Source organism: Spinacia oleracea, chromosome 3 (genome assembly GCF_020520425.1).
Source record: "Spinacia oleracea cultivar Varoflay chromosome 3, BTI_SOV_V1, whole genome shotgun sequence".
In the NCBI taxonomy this organism is placed as follows: domain Eukaryota; kingdom Viridiplantae; phylum Streptophyta; class Magnoliopsida; order Caryophyllales; family Amaranthaceae; genus Spinacia; species Spinacia oleracea.
The window spans coordinates 51625535-51643512 of record NC_079489.1 but is presented as its reverse complement, the minus strand read 5'-3'; positions in this window follow the sequence as shown (position 1 = coordinate 51643512).

Sequence of the window (17978 nt, the reverse complement as noted above, 5' to 3'; positions counted from 1 at the left end):
TCTGGAGGGAACGATGGAGATCTCCGACCTGCAGATATGTTGCTTTATTCTTGGGATCGAGGCTCTAATGTGTATGTTGACCTGACGGGATCTTATCCTTTGACACAATCTGGGTTTTCTGTGTAGGGGAATACAGTTAAACATGTGCGGAAACAATCCCCAAAGTCAGGAAACATGTATAAAGCACAGATTAAGCAAACTTACATTTGAAGCGTGTTTTCCCTAGTAATCTGTCAACGAACACGAACTTAGAACTCCACTTGTCGTTCCTCTACTTGGTTCACCGACACGATCAGATCCGTCTTGATAACCGTATCTTAGACAATCAATAAAGAGTTTTTGCTTTTGTGAAGAACAGTTTTCTCAGAGAGAGGAAAACTAAAGAATGTAATTCTAAATTAGGTTTAGAGTTTGGAAAACTTGTGTGCACAGTATTGTGTGTAAAATACAATAACCTATTGTATTAATAATGTAACCGGCCAAGACTAATAAGCCTTGACCGGCCATACACACACGAGCACACGGACCACAGCCCACCGCCCAGCAACACACGCTGCAGGCCGAAGCCCACAGCGCGCGCGTCGAGAAGCTGGGCCATGGGCCTGCTCGCTCGTCGCTGCTTGTTGCTTAGGCTGCTGTTGCGTGCTCGCGCCCACAGCGGGCTGGCTGCTCGCCTTTGCTCGTGAGCTTGCTGGCTCGTTGGGCCTTGCACGCTTGCGTGCTTGGCTCGACGGGCCGGCAACTCCGATGCCCTTCGTATTCGCGATTAATATCTTTCCGATATTATTTATCGTTTCGTATACGAAGAATCATCGTCGTACGATACGATTTATTCGTTTCGCCCAGCTTACGAATATTCGCGATACGATATACGATTCTGATGCAAGGTCGTATCGTATAATACGTTTTCCAAAAATAATTCCCGAAAAGCTATTAAATGAATTTTCGATTCATTTAATCCGGTGATCTGTTACGTGCCATTGGTGTGACCTTGTAGGTTCAGTCAAGAGTAAGTTGTGAGCTTAATATTCATTAGAACTCACTGATCGGAAGCATTGCTCCAGCTAGCTGTTCCGATCACTTGATCTCACTGAATTAATTGTTCGCAATTAATGTGAACCTTGGTATTAGCCTTAATGCACCTTGGTGAAGGACATATTTCCTTCAGTCTCCCACTTGTCATTCAGACAAGTGTGCATTCATATTCCTTTCTCACTTAGTGTTACTTACTGAACATAAGGTAAGATCAAAGCCATCCTTATTAGGTCCAGAAGTGTTTCTCGGATTACAACTCAACTGTTAAACTTTTACAGAAGGTTAAGCCTTAACCATTCTGAGCACGGCCATGCATTTTACAGTATCTAACTCTCCGAGAGGCCTTGTTACACAAAAACACCATATCCTATCAAATATAGGAGGACAATCCATTCTTGCAATCTATGAACACTCACTTTGATTCATAGTACGCCCAATAACTGCTTTTATAGCCTCCTTTTACGGTGCGACATTTAGCTAGCATCAAAGCGAACTAATTCTCAAACTAGCAGACATAATCGCTCATGTTCTGAGGAACGGTTCTAATCACCATTTATGAGCACTACTTATGACATGACTTTAATCTCTTAAAGTGTTCTCATGGTCAATCCGATACAAGATCCAATAAGTATCTATGAAAAAGATTCTGACATCCAGTCACTCTAGTTCAAGAAACAGAACTAAAAAATCTACTTGCAATCTAATCTTCATTAGTCATTGGTCATCCACCTTTCAATGACCTGGATTAAGGATATTTTGTGACTTCAATATTCAAGTTCACTTATGGGTGTTTCTTTGTCGAAGAATCCATCTTGACATCCCATTTGAATGATTTGAATCACATGGGCTTATCATTTAATACTAAACCAAAATTAAATGAATATGAAATAATAAATTTCATAAATATGAAATGGTTAAACCAATTGTTTTAAACATAGATCTAACAAATGTTCTAAAATAATACTTAGAAAATCAAAGCCAATCTCCAACATGCTTGATTCCCATGGTTGATACATGTGCGTTGTGTTTCACTTGTGGCAACGGTTTAGTCAATGGATCCGCGACGTTGTCGTCAGTTCCAACCTTGCAAATCTCGATTTCCTTTCTTTCAACGATCTCTCAAAGTATATGAAATCGCCCCATTACGTGCTTGGACTTCTGGTGGCTCCTAGGCTCCTTTGTCTGGGCAATGGCTCCGCTATTGTTGCAATACAAAGCCACTGGTCCTTTAATGGAGGGGACAACCCCAAGTTCTTCGATGAACTTCCGAATCCAAACAGCTTTCTTTGTTGCTTCTGAGGCAGCAATGTACTCGGCTTCAGTTGTAGAATCCGCAATATTGCTTTGCTTAGCACTTTTCCAGCTTACCACTCCGCCGTTGAGGCAGAACACAAACCCAGACTGTGATCTGAAATCATCTCTGTTGGTTTGAAAGCTTGCGTCCGTATAGCCCTTAACAATCAACTCATCTGTACCACCATAAACCAGAAACTGATCCTTAGTCCTTTTCAGGTACTTTAGGATGTTCTTGGTAGCAGTCCAATGTGCCTCACCTGGTTCTGACTGGTACCTGCTCGTTGCACTGAGTGCGAATGAAACATCCGGCCTTGTACAAATCATAGCATACATGATGGATCCAATAGCCGAAGCGTATGGAATTCCACTCATCTCTCTACGCTCATCAGATGTTTTGGGACACTGACTCTCCTTAGATATGTGCCATGTGACATGGGTAGATGGCCTCTCTTGGCTTCCATCATATTGAACCCAGCTAGCACTTTGTCAATGTAAGTGCTCTGACTTAGTCCAATCATCCTCTTAGATCTATCCCTATAGGTCTTGATGCCCAATATGTACTGTGCCTCTCCTAAGTCCTTCATTGAGAAACACTTTCCAAGCCAAATCTTTACAGACTTCAACATAGGAATGTCGTTTCCAATAAGTAGTATGTCGTCAACATACAAGACTAGGAATGCAATTTTACTACCACTGACCTTCTTGTATACACAAGATTTGTCCTGATTCTTGATGAAGCCAAACTTATTGACTGCTTCATCAAATCGTTTATTCCAACTCCTTGATGCCTGCTTTAGTCCGTAGATGGACTTCTTAAGCTTGCATACCTTTCCTTGGTTCTTTTGATCGACAAAACCCTCCGGTTGTGTCATAAACACAGTCTCTTCATGAACACCATTCAAGAAGGCAGCTTTGACATCCATTTTCCATATTTCATAGTCATGAAAAGCGGCAATCGCAAGGATTATCCGAATAGACTTAAGCATCGCGACTGGAGAAAAGGTTTCATCGTAGTCAACGCCGTGAACTTGCCTGTAACCTTTTGTTACCAATCTAGCCTTGTATATGTATACAATTCCATCTTTGTCTTTCTTCAATTTGAAGAACCATTTGCATCCGATAGGTGTAAACCCATCCGGCAAATCAACCGAATCCCAGACTTGATTTTCACACATGGAATCTATTTCAGATTTCATGGCCTCTAACCATTTAGTGGAGCTTGGGCTCGTCATAGCTTGCATGTAAGTCATTGGTTCATCACTATTTAATATGAGAACGTCTAAGTTTTCAGTCAAGAGGACACCTGTCCATCTGTCCGGCTGAAATATAGTTCTTTTAGACTTACGAGGGGCAACAAAGTTTTGAGGAACTACTCCCACTAGCTCTTCTAAAGACCTTGGAGGTTCATCAACCTGAACTGCTTCTAAAGATTTCTTAGTTCGTTGTTCGTCTCGAATCTCTTCGAGGTCTATTATCTCCCACTTGTCAATTTGGAAATATGATTTCTTTCCAAAAAGACACCGTCACGGGCAACGAATACCTTGTTGTCTGACTTGTTGTAGAAATAATACCCCTTTTTTTCTTTTGGATACCCAACGAAGAAACATTTGTCAGATTTTGGTTCGAGCTTGTCCGAAATTAATCGCTTGACATATGCTTCGCAACCCTAAATCTTTAGAAAAGACAACTTTGGAAGTTTCCCAGTCCATAATTCGTATGGAGTCTTTTCAACAGATTTTGACGGAGCACAATTCAGTGTGAGTGCTGCAGTTGGCAACGCATGTCCCCAAAATTGTAAAGGAAGTTCGGCTTGACCCATCATTGACCTGACCATATCAAGTAGGGTCCTGTTTCTCCGTTCCGACACTCCATTCCATTGAGGTGTCCTTGGAGCAGTCAATTCAGAAATAATACCGCATTCTTTTAGATGGTCATCAAACTCGTGGCTAAGATATTCACCTCCTCGATCCGATCTTAGAGCTTTGATTTTCTTGCCATGTTGATTCTCTACTTCATTTTGAAATTCTCGGAATTTCTCAAACGATTCAGACTTGTGTTTCATTAAGTAAATATAGCCATATCTACTGAAATCGTCCGTAAACGTTATGAAATAGCTGAACTCACCTCTAGCTTTCGTACTCATAGGCCCACATGCGTCCGTATGTATAAGCCCTAGTAGTTCGCTTGCTCTTTCTCCCACCTTTGAGAAAGGTTGTTTTGTCGTTTTGCCAAGTAAACAAGATTCGCATTGATCAATCTTCACTAAGTCGAATGATTCTAGAATTCCCTTTCGTTGAAGTAATTCCATGCGCCTTGTGTTTATATGGCCTAATCGACAATGCCACAGAAATGTGAGATCCAAATCACCAGTTTTAGCCTTTTTAGTATTTATGTTATAAATATGTTTGCTCGTATCTAGCACATATAGACCATTTTCTTGTTGTGCTGAACCATAAAACATTCCATTCAAAGAAAAAGAACAACTATTGTCTTTAAATTGAAAACTAAAACCTTTAGAATCCAAACTTGAAACGGAAATAATGTTTCTAGTGATACTAGGAACATAGTAACAGTTTTCTAGTTCCAAAACAAACCACTAGGCAAAGAAATAAAATAAAATCCTACGGCTAATGCAGCAATTCGTGCTCCATTTCCCACGCGTAGATCCATCTCGCCTTTATCAAGCCTTCTACTTCTCCTTAGTCCCTGCGAATTGGAACATAAGTGTGAGCCACAACCAGTATCTAATACCCAAGAAGTAGAATTAGCAAGATTACAATTTATAACATACATACCTGAAGGAGAAGTAACGTTTCTGTCCTTCTTCTCTTCCTTTAGTTTGGGGCAATCTTGCTTGTAATGATTAATTTCATTACAATTGAAGCATTGCGATGTAGATGGAGAATGATCCTTCTTCATTTTCTTCTTGGAGGGTGCCACTTGCCCTCCTGAAGTAGATGGAGATGCACCCTTGCTTTGGATCTTCCCCGGGACCTTTTTCTTGATTTTCTTACTCTTTACTTTTAGCGATGCTTGCTTATCACTTACAAAGTCTAATTCATACTGATGAAGCAAGTAAATTAGCTCACTAAGAGTATTCTCCATTTTCTTGGAGAAATAGAGTAGTTTGAATTTCTTATAACCAAGGTGAAGAGAATTCAAAAGTATTCCCGCAGCAGCAGAATCTGGGAATGGATCACCAAGTAACTCAATGCGGTTGAGAAGCCAAACCATTTTCTTTGTATGAGTTCTAATTGGCGTCCCCTCTGTCATTTCAAGATCAATGACCCTTTCCCTTGCCTTTTGTCTTTCGACGTCAAAGCAACAACCCAGTGGAGCATTAAGCTTTAGATCCTCAAATGAATTTACCAATTCAAAAACATTTTGGTCGACATGTTGACCACCATGTTGGAATCTACCACGACATATATCCCTAAGATGCCTTAGGAGTTCCCATGGCTCGTATGCAACGAACCTTGCACTCCAATCTTTGGGAATAGAGCCAAGAATAAGATCCATCACTAGCGACATGTGGTTCGCCCATGCACAGTGCTTTTCTGGAGTCATATCCTTTGAGTAATAGCTGGGGATGGGATGGTCAACTACATATTCAATGTTGTTCCACCTGAGGACTTGCCGAAGCTTCCTCTCCCAATCAAGAGAGTTTGATAGGTTCAATTTTACATCCAGATTTTCGGTTACTTTGAGTGTTGTTTTGATTGCGGCCATTTGATTACTACATTTGAAAAGAATTTGCAATAAATAACCATTCATAAACTTTAATAACTTTGAAATAAAAGGTAACATGCAATCATTAAAGCTATTAAACATTTCATTCATGCAAAAGCAAAACATGGTCCAAAAATGAATGAAATGATTCCAAGACCCTAAAAGTCCTAAATCCTTAAGCAGCTTTGGCATGTCTTAAGTAGTTTAAGATTCTAGGTAAGCAAAACCTATTGCTACTAATCTCCAAATTACTCTTGATTAATAAATTAATACCATAATTTATCTCATTGCGACAACATAATGTCATTGTTGTTTGAGTTGAAACCACAATCAACGTGCTCCTTTGGGACGCCTTACCATCTAAGTCAACTAATATAGCACCTCGCTTTGGCGTAAACCTACTACGTTAGGTCCTTAGATTTTTGTAAGTGCTTGATTTGGAAGGCAATTTTAAACTCAATATTACTTTGGACCTAGTTGTTTCTTTGTTGGTTCGATTATTTAGTGAACTTAATCTAATGGAGGCATACGAAACAACCTATTCATGCAAAGTATACATACATACATTCAAGAATAATATATATCAAAATGCATAAATAAATGATGAACTAGTATGTCCCAAAACATCTTATCTTGAAACATCCAATCTTCATCACCATCTTGTTAGTTTTGGCATCGTCTTGAATCTTCGTTCAATTGCTAACTTAAAGTTCTAAACTTAGAAATACTTGAAAATAATAAAATTACATCAAAATTTCCATGGTTCGCAGACCATATTTAAAACTTTACATTCAAAGATAGCACGGTTCGCATACCGTATTTAACTATCCTAAATGGCCATAATAGTCACTTGGAGTACCTGCATTACATAAAATTAGCCACTGACCCATGAAATTATATTCTCTTTCCCAATTAACCGAATTATTAGATCTTAATTATTTAAAAAATCAATTAAGGATCTAAATTTTACGAATTTGGGGAAAGCAAAATTAGGGTTTATACTTATCGGAAAAATCTGAAATTTTTACCATAGATAGAATATACCCAGCAACATCGTGTAAAAATTTCAAGCAATTCCGAGTTGTTTAGGTCGACCTTTTAATTGAATTACTTTCCGACACTTTTAATTTTTATTCAAAAATTAATAAAAACGCCCAAAAAATATCACTTCAAGGCCTGTTTTTGCACTTCCGTTCTCATGAGTTGGTCTTAGAAAATCGTTTTCAATCAGATTAGGGTCAGAAAAGTCGAAAAACCAAATCTTTTTTATTTCGGAACAGCTTACGCAATTAATCCAATAATCCATAAAAATTCCGAAAAAATCAACAAAAATTCCAAAAAATTTCGACAACAGCAAAAACACATAAATCATGATAAAACATGCTTTGAATACATAAGGCTCTGATACCACTGTAGGGGAATACAGTTAAACATGTGCGGAAACAATCCCCAAAGTCAGGAAACATGTATAAAGCACAGATTAAGCAAACTTACATTTGAAGCGTGTTTTCCCTAGTAATCTGTCAACGAACACGAACTTAGAACTACACTTGTCGTTCCTCTACTTGGTTCACCGACACGATCAGATCCGTCTTGATAACCGTAGCTTAGACAATCAATAAAGAGTTTTTGCTTTTGTGAAGAACAGTTTTCTCAGAGAGAGGAAAACTAAAGAACGTAATTCTAAATTAGGTTTAGGGTTTGGAAAACTTGTGTGTACAGTATTGTGTGTAAAATACAATAACCTATTATATTAATGATGTAACCGGCCAAGACTAATAAGCCTTGACCGGCCACACACACACGAGCACACGGACCACAGCCCACCGCCCAGCAACACACGCTGCAGGCCGAAGCCCACAGGGCGCGCGTCGAGCAGCTGGGCCATGGGCCTGCTCGCTCGTCGCTACTCGTTGCTTGCGCTGCTGTTGCGTACTCGCGCCCACAGCGGTTGGCTGCTCGCCTTTGCTCGCGAGCTTGCTGGCTCGTTAGGCCTTGCACGCTTGCGTGCTTGGCTCGACGGGCCTGCAACTCCGATGCCCTTCATATTCGCGATTAATATCTTTCCGATATTATTTATCGTTTCGTATACGATGAATCATCGTCGTACGATACGATTTATTCGTTTCGCCCAGCTTACGAATATTCGCGATACGATATACGATTCCGATGCAAGGTCGTATCGTATAATACGTTTTCCAAAACTAATTCCCGAAATGCTATTAAATGAATTTCCGATTCATTTAATCCGGTGATCTATTACGTGCCATTGGTGTGACCTTGTAGGTTCAGTCAAGAGTAAGTTGTGAGCTTAATATTCATTAGAACTCACTGATCGGAAGCATTGCTCCAGCTAGCTGTTCCGATCACTTGATCTCACTTAATTAATTGTTCGCAATTAATCTGAACCTTGGTATTAGACATAATGCACCTTGGTGAAGGACATATTTTTTTCAGTCTGGCTTTGTCCCGGGCCGGGTTGTGATTGATGGGGCTATTCAGAAGCGGGTCAAGTACGAAGCACCTTGCCGAGCAATTAGTTATGGATTTCTTCCGTTCTCTTTCTCCTCTTTGAGGGAAATGGATAACGATGTTGTTGCGTTGCTGAAGCGGGTTCAGAAGTTCTCTAGGACTCAGGACATTGGGGCTCGTGCTGCTGCTCATATATTTACCAGGATAGGTTTTGCAATAGCCAGAGGAGTGGGGGCCCAAATTGTATCTCGACTTCCCACTAATTATTTGTAAAATGATTGACTTTGTTATCATTTGACTAATAATAATAATTATTATTATTATAATAAAAATAATAATAATTATAATAATAACAATAATAATAATATAAATAATAAATAATAAATATTTTTATTTTTATCTGATATGGTCTGATTTGATCTGAACTTATTTTTCCTGATCTGATCTAAACTTAATATTTTTTTTTAGTTTGATCTAATGTGATCTGATAACATATGAAATAAGTAATCTATATAATATACTAAAAGATAGGAAATCAATGTGGTGATGACATTTGTCACTCATTGATTGACCTCTCTTTTAATATTAAAAATAAAGTTAAAAAAATAAAATTAAACAACAAATATTTTACAACACAATAATATAACGTAATATATGTACTTACTGTATTTTATGGTAACAAAAACTAATATGGAAAAATACATAAAGAATTAAAAGATTCATCAATATTTTTACTAACTTATATATATGATTTCCTATATATGTATACATAATCAAATTCTACACATAATCTAATTCAAACATACGTACATCGCATATATCAGGATAAGTATTTGAAATTTATACGGTTTATAACAGCCATATACTACGTATAACTACCGTATAATCTATTCAGCTTATGAACTAACCCTGAGTTTACCATTTATACGCTTGGCTTAAACTTTTAACCGGCATTTGACTGTTATTCTAGGTTTTACATACATATTATATAAAATAAATTTCCAGTTAACAAATATAACTGATTCATCATCAGTTAACAATAAATTTGAGATCTTTATACACATCATTTAACGTTAAGATATATTCTTCAAAATCTGACATTTGACACACTTTCCGGAAATATTAAGTTTTAATAGTTGTAATATATAAAATCTTAGTGCATACGGAGTGTAATTTAAACATTTTAACTATAATAATTAAGTTTTATTTAAAAGTGGTAAGCGTTAAAGATAAGATTTTGAATGCTCAATAAATTAATACATTCGTCAAGACACTATAGTTGTAAATATGACAATCGTCCTACAATAAAATAATTACGGAGTATCATATTTCATAAAAAAATACGTAAAACCTTCTAATTACATATAGTAATAATCGATTATAATACAAAACTAGATTATATCCCGTGCACATACATACTCCGTATATTCTAAAATTATTATTTGACCGGCCATACTGTTTACTAGCTCCGTATAAAATATTTCTCCCCCTAAAGCTAAAGTATAATTAATAAATATCGAAAGTACATATTGATTGAATCATTTAATATGAAATTTTCGTCCTACTACGTTTACATATATCATATGCTTAATAAATTTGATCAAAATAATGATTAAATCTATTTATCATTATTGATATACCGATTTGATTAAAGCATTTGCAAAATAATTTTGAACAAATTATTATTATGTGATATCTATTATTGTCCTATTATGTTATCCAATATTTTCTCCATACATAACCATTTATAGAAAATGATAGAAAAATAAAATAAAATAAAATATATATATTTAAGGAAAAAAGTTTTTGGCAGGGAAAAATTGCACTAGGAAGTGACATGTGTCATTCATGGTGTCTATTTTAGTATAAGGTAATAGATATATTTATATTGATGGCGTAAATTTCTTAATTTAAACATACTACTAAGTACTAAATTAACATGTTTTGAATATACTCAATACATCAAGATAAATGACTAAAATAATTATATCGAATATACTTCAATATCACAATATTCACAACCATATGACAATGATTTGTTTAAAACATGAATGAAAGTATTTTAACATCTTTTATCATTTCATTTTGTAATTCCTGAATCTTTTAAATGGGAAACAATTTCAATAATTTTTTTGTTTAATTTTTATATTATTTTTTCTTTGCTTTTATTTGATCAAATTGGGTAATATATTTTTGCATTGTAATCCACTGAATAGTTAAACTTGTACTATAAATTCAATTATTATAATATTGTCAGTGTTTAAAATGTGTGTCACATATATAACAAATACGGATATGTATATATAACAAATACTCTTGATTTAACATATTTAACAAGTTTATCTCAAACATATTTTAGGCTTCATGTTACTAACAAAATGAGGCACCTGGCACTATGTTTTTTTATGAATGGCTAGCCTATACTTTATTTTTAAATTCAAAAATTTTTTTTTTCCTGCACCTAGAACACTCACCCAATATTAATATATATTCGATGCTGGTGAGCGGGTATAAGGATAACATGTACCCACCTTATGGGGCGAGTTTAAATTTGCACTTAGAACACTCACCCAATCTTAATTATGAATTATCACTTTTAAATATTTTATCAATATTAGTATAGCTGATACAATTAATTTTAATAATAGAGTTATGTCAATATATTCAAAAGTTAGGTAAAGGAAAAGTGACTTATTTACCGAATATATGGATGTTAGGTTGTCAGTGGGCTCAATCTTTTGGGAGATCCCCCGCGCATCCTCTCCATGTGGGCAGAAATGAAGGAAAATTTAATTTGGTAGGTGATGGGGTTAACAATGTATTTGCCGCAGGTAACCGGGCGAGAATGGATTTTAGATAGAACCTGCGTGCATCGCTTATCTTTCATTTAATTGATTATGAACATGTCTACATTATTTTTACTACTAACGTACATATTATAATCTTTTTTTATTTACTAAATTAATCGAATCAGGCAACTGAATTATCGAAGACGCCAGGACATAGTTTTACAATTCAAAACTTTTCTACAAAAAAAAAAAGTTGAATCTAGGGGTGAGTTTACACAGTGGGTGATGGAGCGTGGATGAATTTTATTTTGTACTCGGCCTCTCGAGACGGGGAATGGGAGGGGTGGGTAGGAGTTAAGTGATCAAATAATGAGGTAAATACAACGAGTATTAAGTGAGTATGACTACCGAAAGGAAGGGTGAATGAGATAACTTTATGTTTGACAAGGGTGATGATTGGGGATGAAAATAATTTAGTTCATGTACCATTATTTATTTTAAAATTTTTAAAATAAATAAGACACTGAAAGGGGCAATAACAATTTATTCGTCATTTTTTTTAATTAAGAGAATATCTATAAGCACTATTTTAATGATAATAGTCTACCAGATTTTCATATAAATTTATATTTAGATTATAAACCGTGCATCGCACAGGTACTATACTAGTGTTATATCTAATACGAATGAATGTTTAAGGCGTTAGTATGTTCATTGGTTATTTGATCAATAACCTAAATTTACTATAAGTTCAAACACGTCATTGTCATTGTCTTATATTCCAAACGAACGTGACTATTAATTCAAAAAGTAAAGATTAAAAAGAAATAAAGTACAGAGAAACCAAAAAAAAAGTTTAAGTTTTTATTTGGAGGGAACAATTTTCTATGAACCGCATCTGGGATAGCGGTTTCCTTTAAAAACATAACCGCCATAACCGGAAAAAAAAAATTACTTTTCTTTCTCCCTTGCTGACATGGACGGTATGGTGAGAATTAACTTAGAAAGTAACGTATATTGAGAATTATTAGATCTTTATGCAATATTGAAGAAAATCGCTATAATTTTTTATGATGAGGGAGGAAGGTTAGGTAAACAACCGCACATGCCTTTACGACAGATTCCTCCACCAAGGCAGCCAGTGCATTTCGCGTCGCAGGCATCCTGAAAACATCCGCCTGAACCCGCCATCGGCAACCAAGCAGCAGGACAGTTATCACTCATTATTGTATAGTTCTTCAGTGGAGAAATTTCCTTACTATTACCACCTGCACGTTTAAATATATTTTCGAGATTAATAAAGATATATGTGACCTATAGTATTTCTAAATAAATTAATAACAATAACAAACGATAAACATATATAATACGTAGTCGTATTATATCACTAATTGGTTAATTGAGAGGGTAATGAAATTGCAAATCACTTTAGTCCCTTATTTATACTTGGACAATGAATACGTAGTATAAGACTCGGAATTATTTTCAAAGATCTTTCAAATAAATATTTATTTTAGGACCCAAATCAGGTTTTAATATCCTAGATGTATAATATTTATTATTTCCTTTCAAAATTGCCTTCAATTGGGTAATTTATGGAAATCGTGATTGATGTCGATCGTCCATTTATATGCTCCCAAAAAGTGAAATGGGAAAAATATTTGAACTCGGAGGGAGTAATTAAGAGTTCACATACATAATGTCCATCGTCCACACATGCAACTTTTTTTGGCCAATAACCAAAGTTATCTTAATATAATGTTTATGCATGCGATGAAGGTTTGAGGATTTATGTGAACAATTATATTCCTAACAAAATTTAAATCATGCGGTCTTACAAAAATATTATGCATGTCGAATTATTATATTCATAGTGTTTATGCGTGCTATGTAAAGATGGTTGTGGGCCAGCTCGCCCGAAGCCTGACTCGGCACGGGCACGAAGTCGTGGGTCGTGGGCCTTAATATTTTGGGAAAAACACGACAAGGCACGACACAACTCGACCCGACACGATAAAACATGTTAAATTTAGTAAAATTAGCCACGTGTATATGAAGATTACATGGAGCAAACAACCAATGAGCAGAGCGTCACGTGTCACGTAGGTTTGAACCCTTGACCTTGAGTATAAACAATAAAGCTTTTACCACCAAATTATTAAATGTTTCATGTTATCATTGCAAAAAAAATTATATATAAGTAAATATCCGGGCCCAAAAACTAGTAAAGTCCTCAAATAAGGTGAAATAAACAGGGTCTAATTATGAAAGATTAAAACAATATATTTGACAAGAAAGATCAAACACCATAATTTGAGGTTTAAAAAGAGTAATCCCAATCTGGATTAGATCTTTATTGCAGGGGATAAAGTGTAAGCAAAGAAAACTCAAGAAGTGATTGTGAAGCACGACAAAGCAAATTAAGGAAAAGAAACAAGACCATGATTTTATTTTTATTGATAGACTAATTACGCTAGACAGTAAAATAGTGTTGCCTATTTTTATTGATAGCAAGTAGTAGTGGGCACTCTGTCTTTGTCAATTAGTAGAATCGTCGGTGTCATCAACCATCACCAATCTAACATCATCACCGTCTAAATACCCACTTGAAAAATTAAAACAAAATCTTGTTTCATCTATTAAATTATTCAGATGTTAAAATGCAGGTTAATCATTACTCCCTCCATTTCCAAATAATGGTTATTGTATCGATAAATAAGTGTTTCAATTCATATTAACGTAGAACACCTTAATTTATTTTATTTTAGGGTATGTGACTTGCCTTATTTAATGCATTCACATCAATACCTAGTATTTAAAAAAGAAAACCTAAACACCTCCCCTCACTTTGCCATGTGGCCTTTTTCATAAAAGTCCTTAATCTGCCACATGTCATTTTTATTTATCAAGGAAAAAAAACTCAAAGCGGTTAAGAGACCTTTATATATTCTCAGTCCCTTTACCTTCCTTTTCATAAACCTTCAAATTAATTAAATTGATTCTCCATTAATTCATTCAACCATTTAACATCTAAATAAAATAAATATTCTTTAAGTATTTTAATTACTCAATTCATTACTTATTACATTCACAGTGTTTGAGGTTTGTGGGGGTTACAGATTCAATAATGAGTTTGGTATCTTATGAATTTCAACTTCCTCCCATATTTTATTGGTCCAGAAAGATAATTGAAATTATTCATTATTATCCCTTTAAATGGCAAGAATCAGAATTGTGGGAGTTTATGTTCTTCATTTTCGACATTGTTGATCCTGAAAATTCATTTGGTAAAATCTCTTCCCGTTTATATTTTTGCTTATTTGGTTGTAAATTTGGTTTTCTATTCTGCCTATTTAATTTGATTATCAGAATTATCTACAACGTACTTAACTTACCATTGTTCACTATTGCCCTGATTGTGTATCATGCATTTGAGATTTTGATGGACAAAATAATATATACTCAAGTAGCATAGTCGGATTAGCTCTGCGTTCCCTTCCTCTTCCTCCCGCCTCCCGCCTCCCGCCCCCCTCCCCCCTCCTCCTCCTCCTACCCTACAACAAAGCAGCATCATGTAATTGTATCACCACATTATTTGCGGCGCCTCTGCCAACTACCTTTTGCAGTTGCTATTCTCGATAACTAGCTTTTATTTTGTATCGATTTTTTTGGATTTTTCTGTTGGGATTTTTTATTAGCTTTGTTTTGGTGTTGTTTTATGCTAATTAGTTTATATCCCTTCATAATTATACTTGAAATTCGTATAGCGCTACATAAAATTCTGTTGACATAGGGACGGACCTGACAGTAATAAGGTCTTAAATTTGGATATTTGTAAGATGGGATTTTTGATTAAGTAATGATGATTTTCTTAGGAAAATAGAATAAGCATATCATAATTATCAAGTCATTGAGAAGGGGTTATGGAGATAAATTTAGGGTCTCCTTTTCGATGTAGGCTTTCATCTGTCTGATTCTCTTTTTGCCATTGACTTAATCAATGGTTACCTACTATTGTAAGTAATCTTCCCCCGACTACATTTCTTTGGTGGTACTTGTGATTGAGGTTTGTCCCTCATTTGTTGGTTATTTCTGTGTAGGTATCGTTATGCTGATGAGGCAGAACCACAACGGTATTATTTCACATATTTCCATATATTATTGACTCTAATATTTGGGTTTAATGTTGGAAATGCAGTCCGAAAAGCAGGATATCAACAATTAGTACAAAACAATGTTATTATAAGTATGTAATTTAAACACTTTTGGATTTACTACATTTTCCTATGTCGTATGTAAAACCCGTGTCTTGCACGGGCCAGAAGACTAGTTCTTCTTTTATAAATGTTTACATTCTCATTTTACTCATAATTTTTAAGGGGCTTACTATTTACCGTCACATATTAATCAAAATCGCCCTATTTATTTACTCATATACCCTCATATATGTACCTTCCTCATTTACCTTCTTTCACCTCTAACCTTTCCATCACCTTTCTGACCACCACCACCTCGACCGCCACCTCCAAGTGTCAATCCGGCCACCGCATATTGTTACATGTGCGAGTCTACCGGCGGAACCTCAACGACTTCACGAGGTTTTTTTCGGAAAAAAATCACAGACTTATGCATTTTAAGCTTTTACCATGGTATATACTTATGAATTTTAGGTTTGTACCATGGTACAAACTTATGCATTTTGAGCTTATGAATTTTAAGCTCGTACCAAAGCAAAGCTTAAAATTTTTAAGTCTATATCATTGTCGAAACTCAAAATTCATAAGTGTCTAAATTGTTTTCCGAGTAAATTAATTGTATTTCAACAACAAAATAAAACCTTAAATAACATAGGCTTGTTCATGTTAAACTCACACCATGGTATAAATTGATGTATTTTAAGCTTCTTGGTACGAGATTAAAATTCATAAGTCTATACCATGGTCGAAACTCAAATTTCATAAGTCTATACTATGGCACAAGCTTAAATTTCATAAGTTTATACCATGGTACAAGCTTAAAATGTATAAGTCGGTGAATTTTTTCGGGACAAAAAACACCGGTATAGGTTTTTTCTCAAATGTGTGGCAATTGGTGGTGGTTGGCTGATGAAGTGATGGTGGAGGTCATTTCTCCAATAGTGGGAGAAGTGAAAGTTGTGGGGAGGGGGAGAAATGAAAAGTTGGGATAAGAGTATAAATGTAAAATAATGGGGCAATTTTGAGTATATTGGGGTGGCTTTTAGCGCTCCACATTTTAACTCAAACTGTTTTATATTCGGCTTTTCTTACACCACTTCATTCAACCTAATTTTTTAAAATTGTTTTCTTACTACATTCCACTTTTCCTATACTTATTCCTTACTTTTCAATTATTGTTTTTGTTTATTGTGAAATGTGTAAGTATCCCTATTATTTCGAACAAGTGGAGTATTTAAGAAGTTGCATGTATGTCAGTTAGCTTAGTTGATTAAACTATTGGGTGGTGTTCATAATTTGAATTTAATCTTCTCTATATCACTCTACACACACAGCGTTGTACTTCTGATATCTTTATGTTTGAATAAGCAAGTTTTATGATGTCAATTAGTTTAATTGAGTAAAGTGGGTAGTATTTCCTCCGTATTTTTTTAGGAGTCGCACATATCATTTTCGGTCGTATTTTATTAGCAGTCACACTTCCATTTTTAGTAAGAGTTCTACCCCTACCTTCTAATTATCTAATATATCTAATTGGGTGATGATAAAGGTCACAAGTTGCGACAACTTTTAGTTGTCGCAATCTTATGTGTCGCAGTTTAATTGGCACATTTAGGCGCCACGTAGGCTATACGTCATCAGAATATTTTTACTACCAATTCAATATTTTTATTATGAAAATATGTAAATGAGATTATCGATATAAAGAAGGAAACAAATCAGAATATTAAGATTTTTCTACCTTTTTTGTAACATGTATAATAGATTATATAAGTTAAATATTTTAGTTTCCAATTTAAATCATGACACATAAGCATGCCATGTCATCATTGTGACACGCCTTAAAGGTCGCATGTTGCGACCTTTATCATTTTCGTATCTAATTTCCCCTAAGGATCACCACTACAATAAACTCCCTCTCTACTTTGATTTAAATACTTTCTCATCATTATTTTTCTATTTGTTTATTACTCCCTCCTCCCACTTACTTTATTATTTTTATTAGATTCAACTCTTCTTCTTTAATACATGTGACGGTCAACATGTGACTCTTAATAAAATATAAAGGGAGTAATCATGACCTTCGATTGAATCTCAATTATGTTACTTGTATTTTTGGCTCTCTCTACCCCATAATAAATACTCCGTAATACATTGACAAAATGGTACTTCCTGTATCTTTTGATAAATTCACCATTTGTTTTGTCAAGATTTTAATGCATTTTTTTTATTAATATTTTTATTTATGAAAAGTAAAAACTTTAAATATTTGGTTTATTGAAATTATAGACTAGTGTAACGATATCCTACATTTTATTCCCACTTTAAGTTAGTAATTGATTATTTTACAATCGATCAATGTTTTTATTTTTTTGAAATTTAAGAAAAATAAATTTAGGAGGCCCTTCTTACGAGGGAAACTCATAAGTAATCGGTTTGTACAACCGATGATAACTGCAGA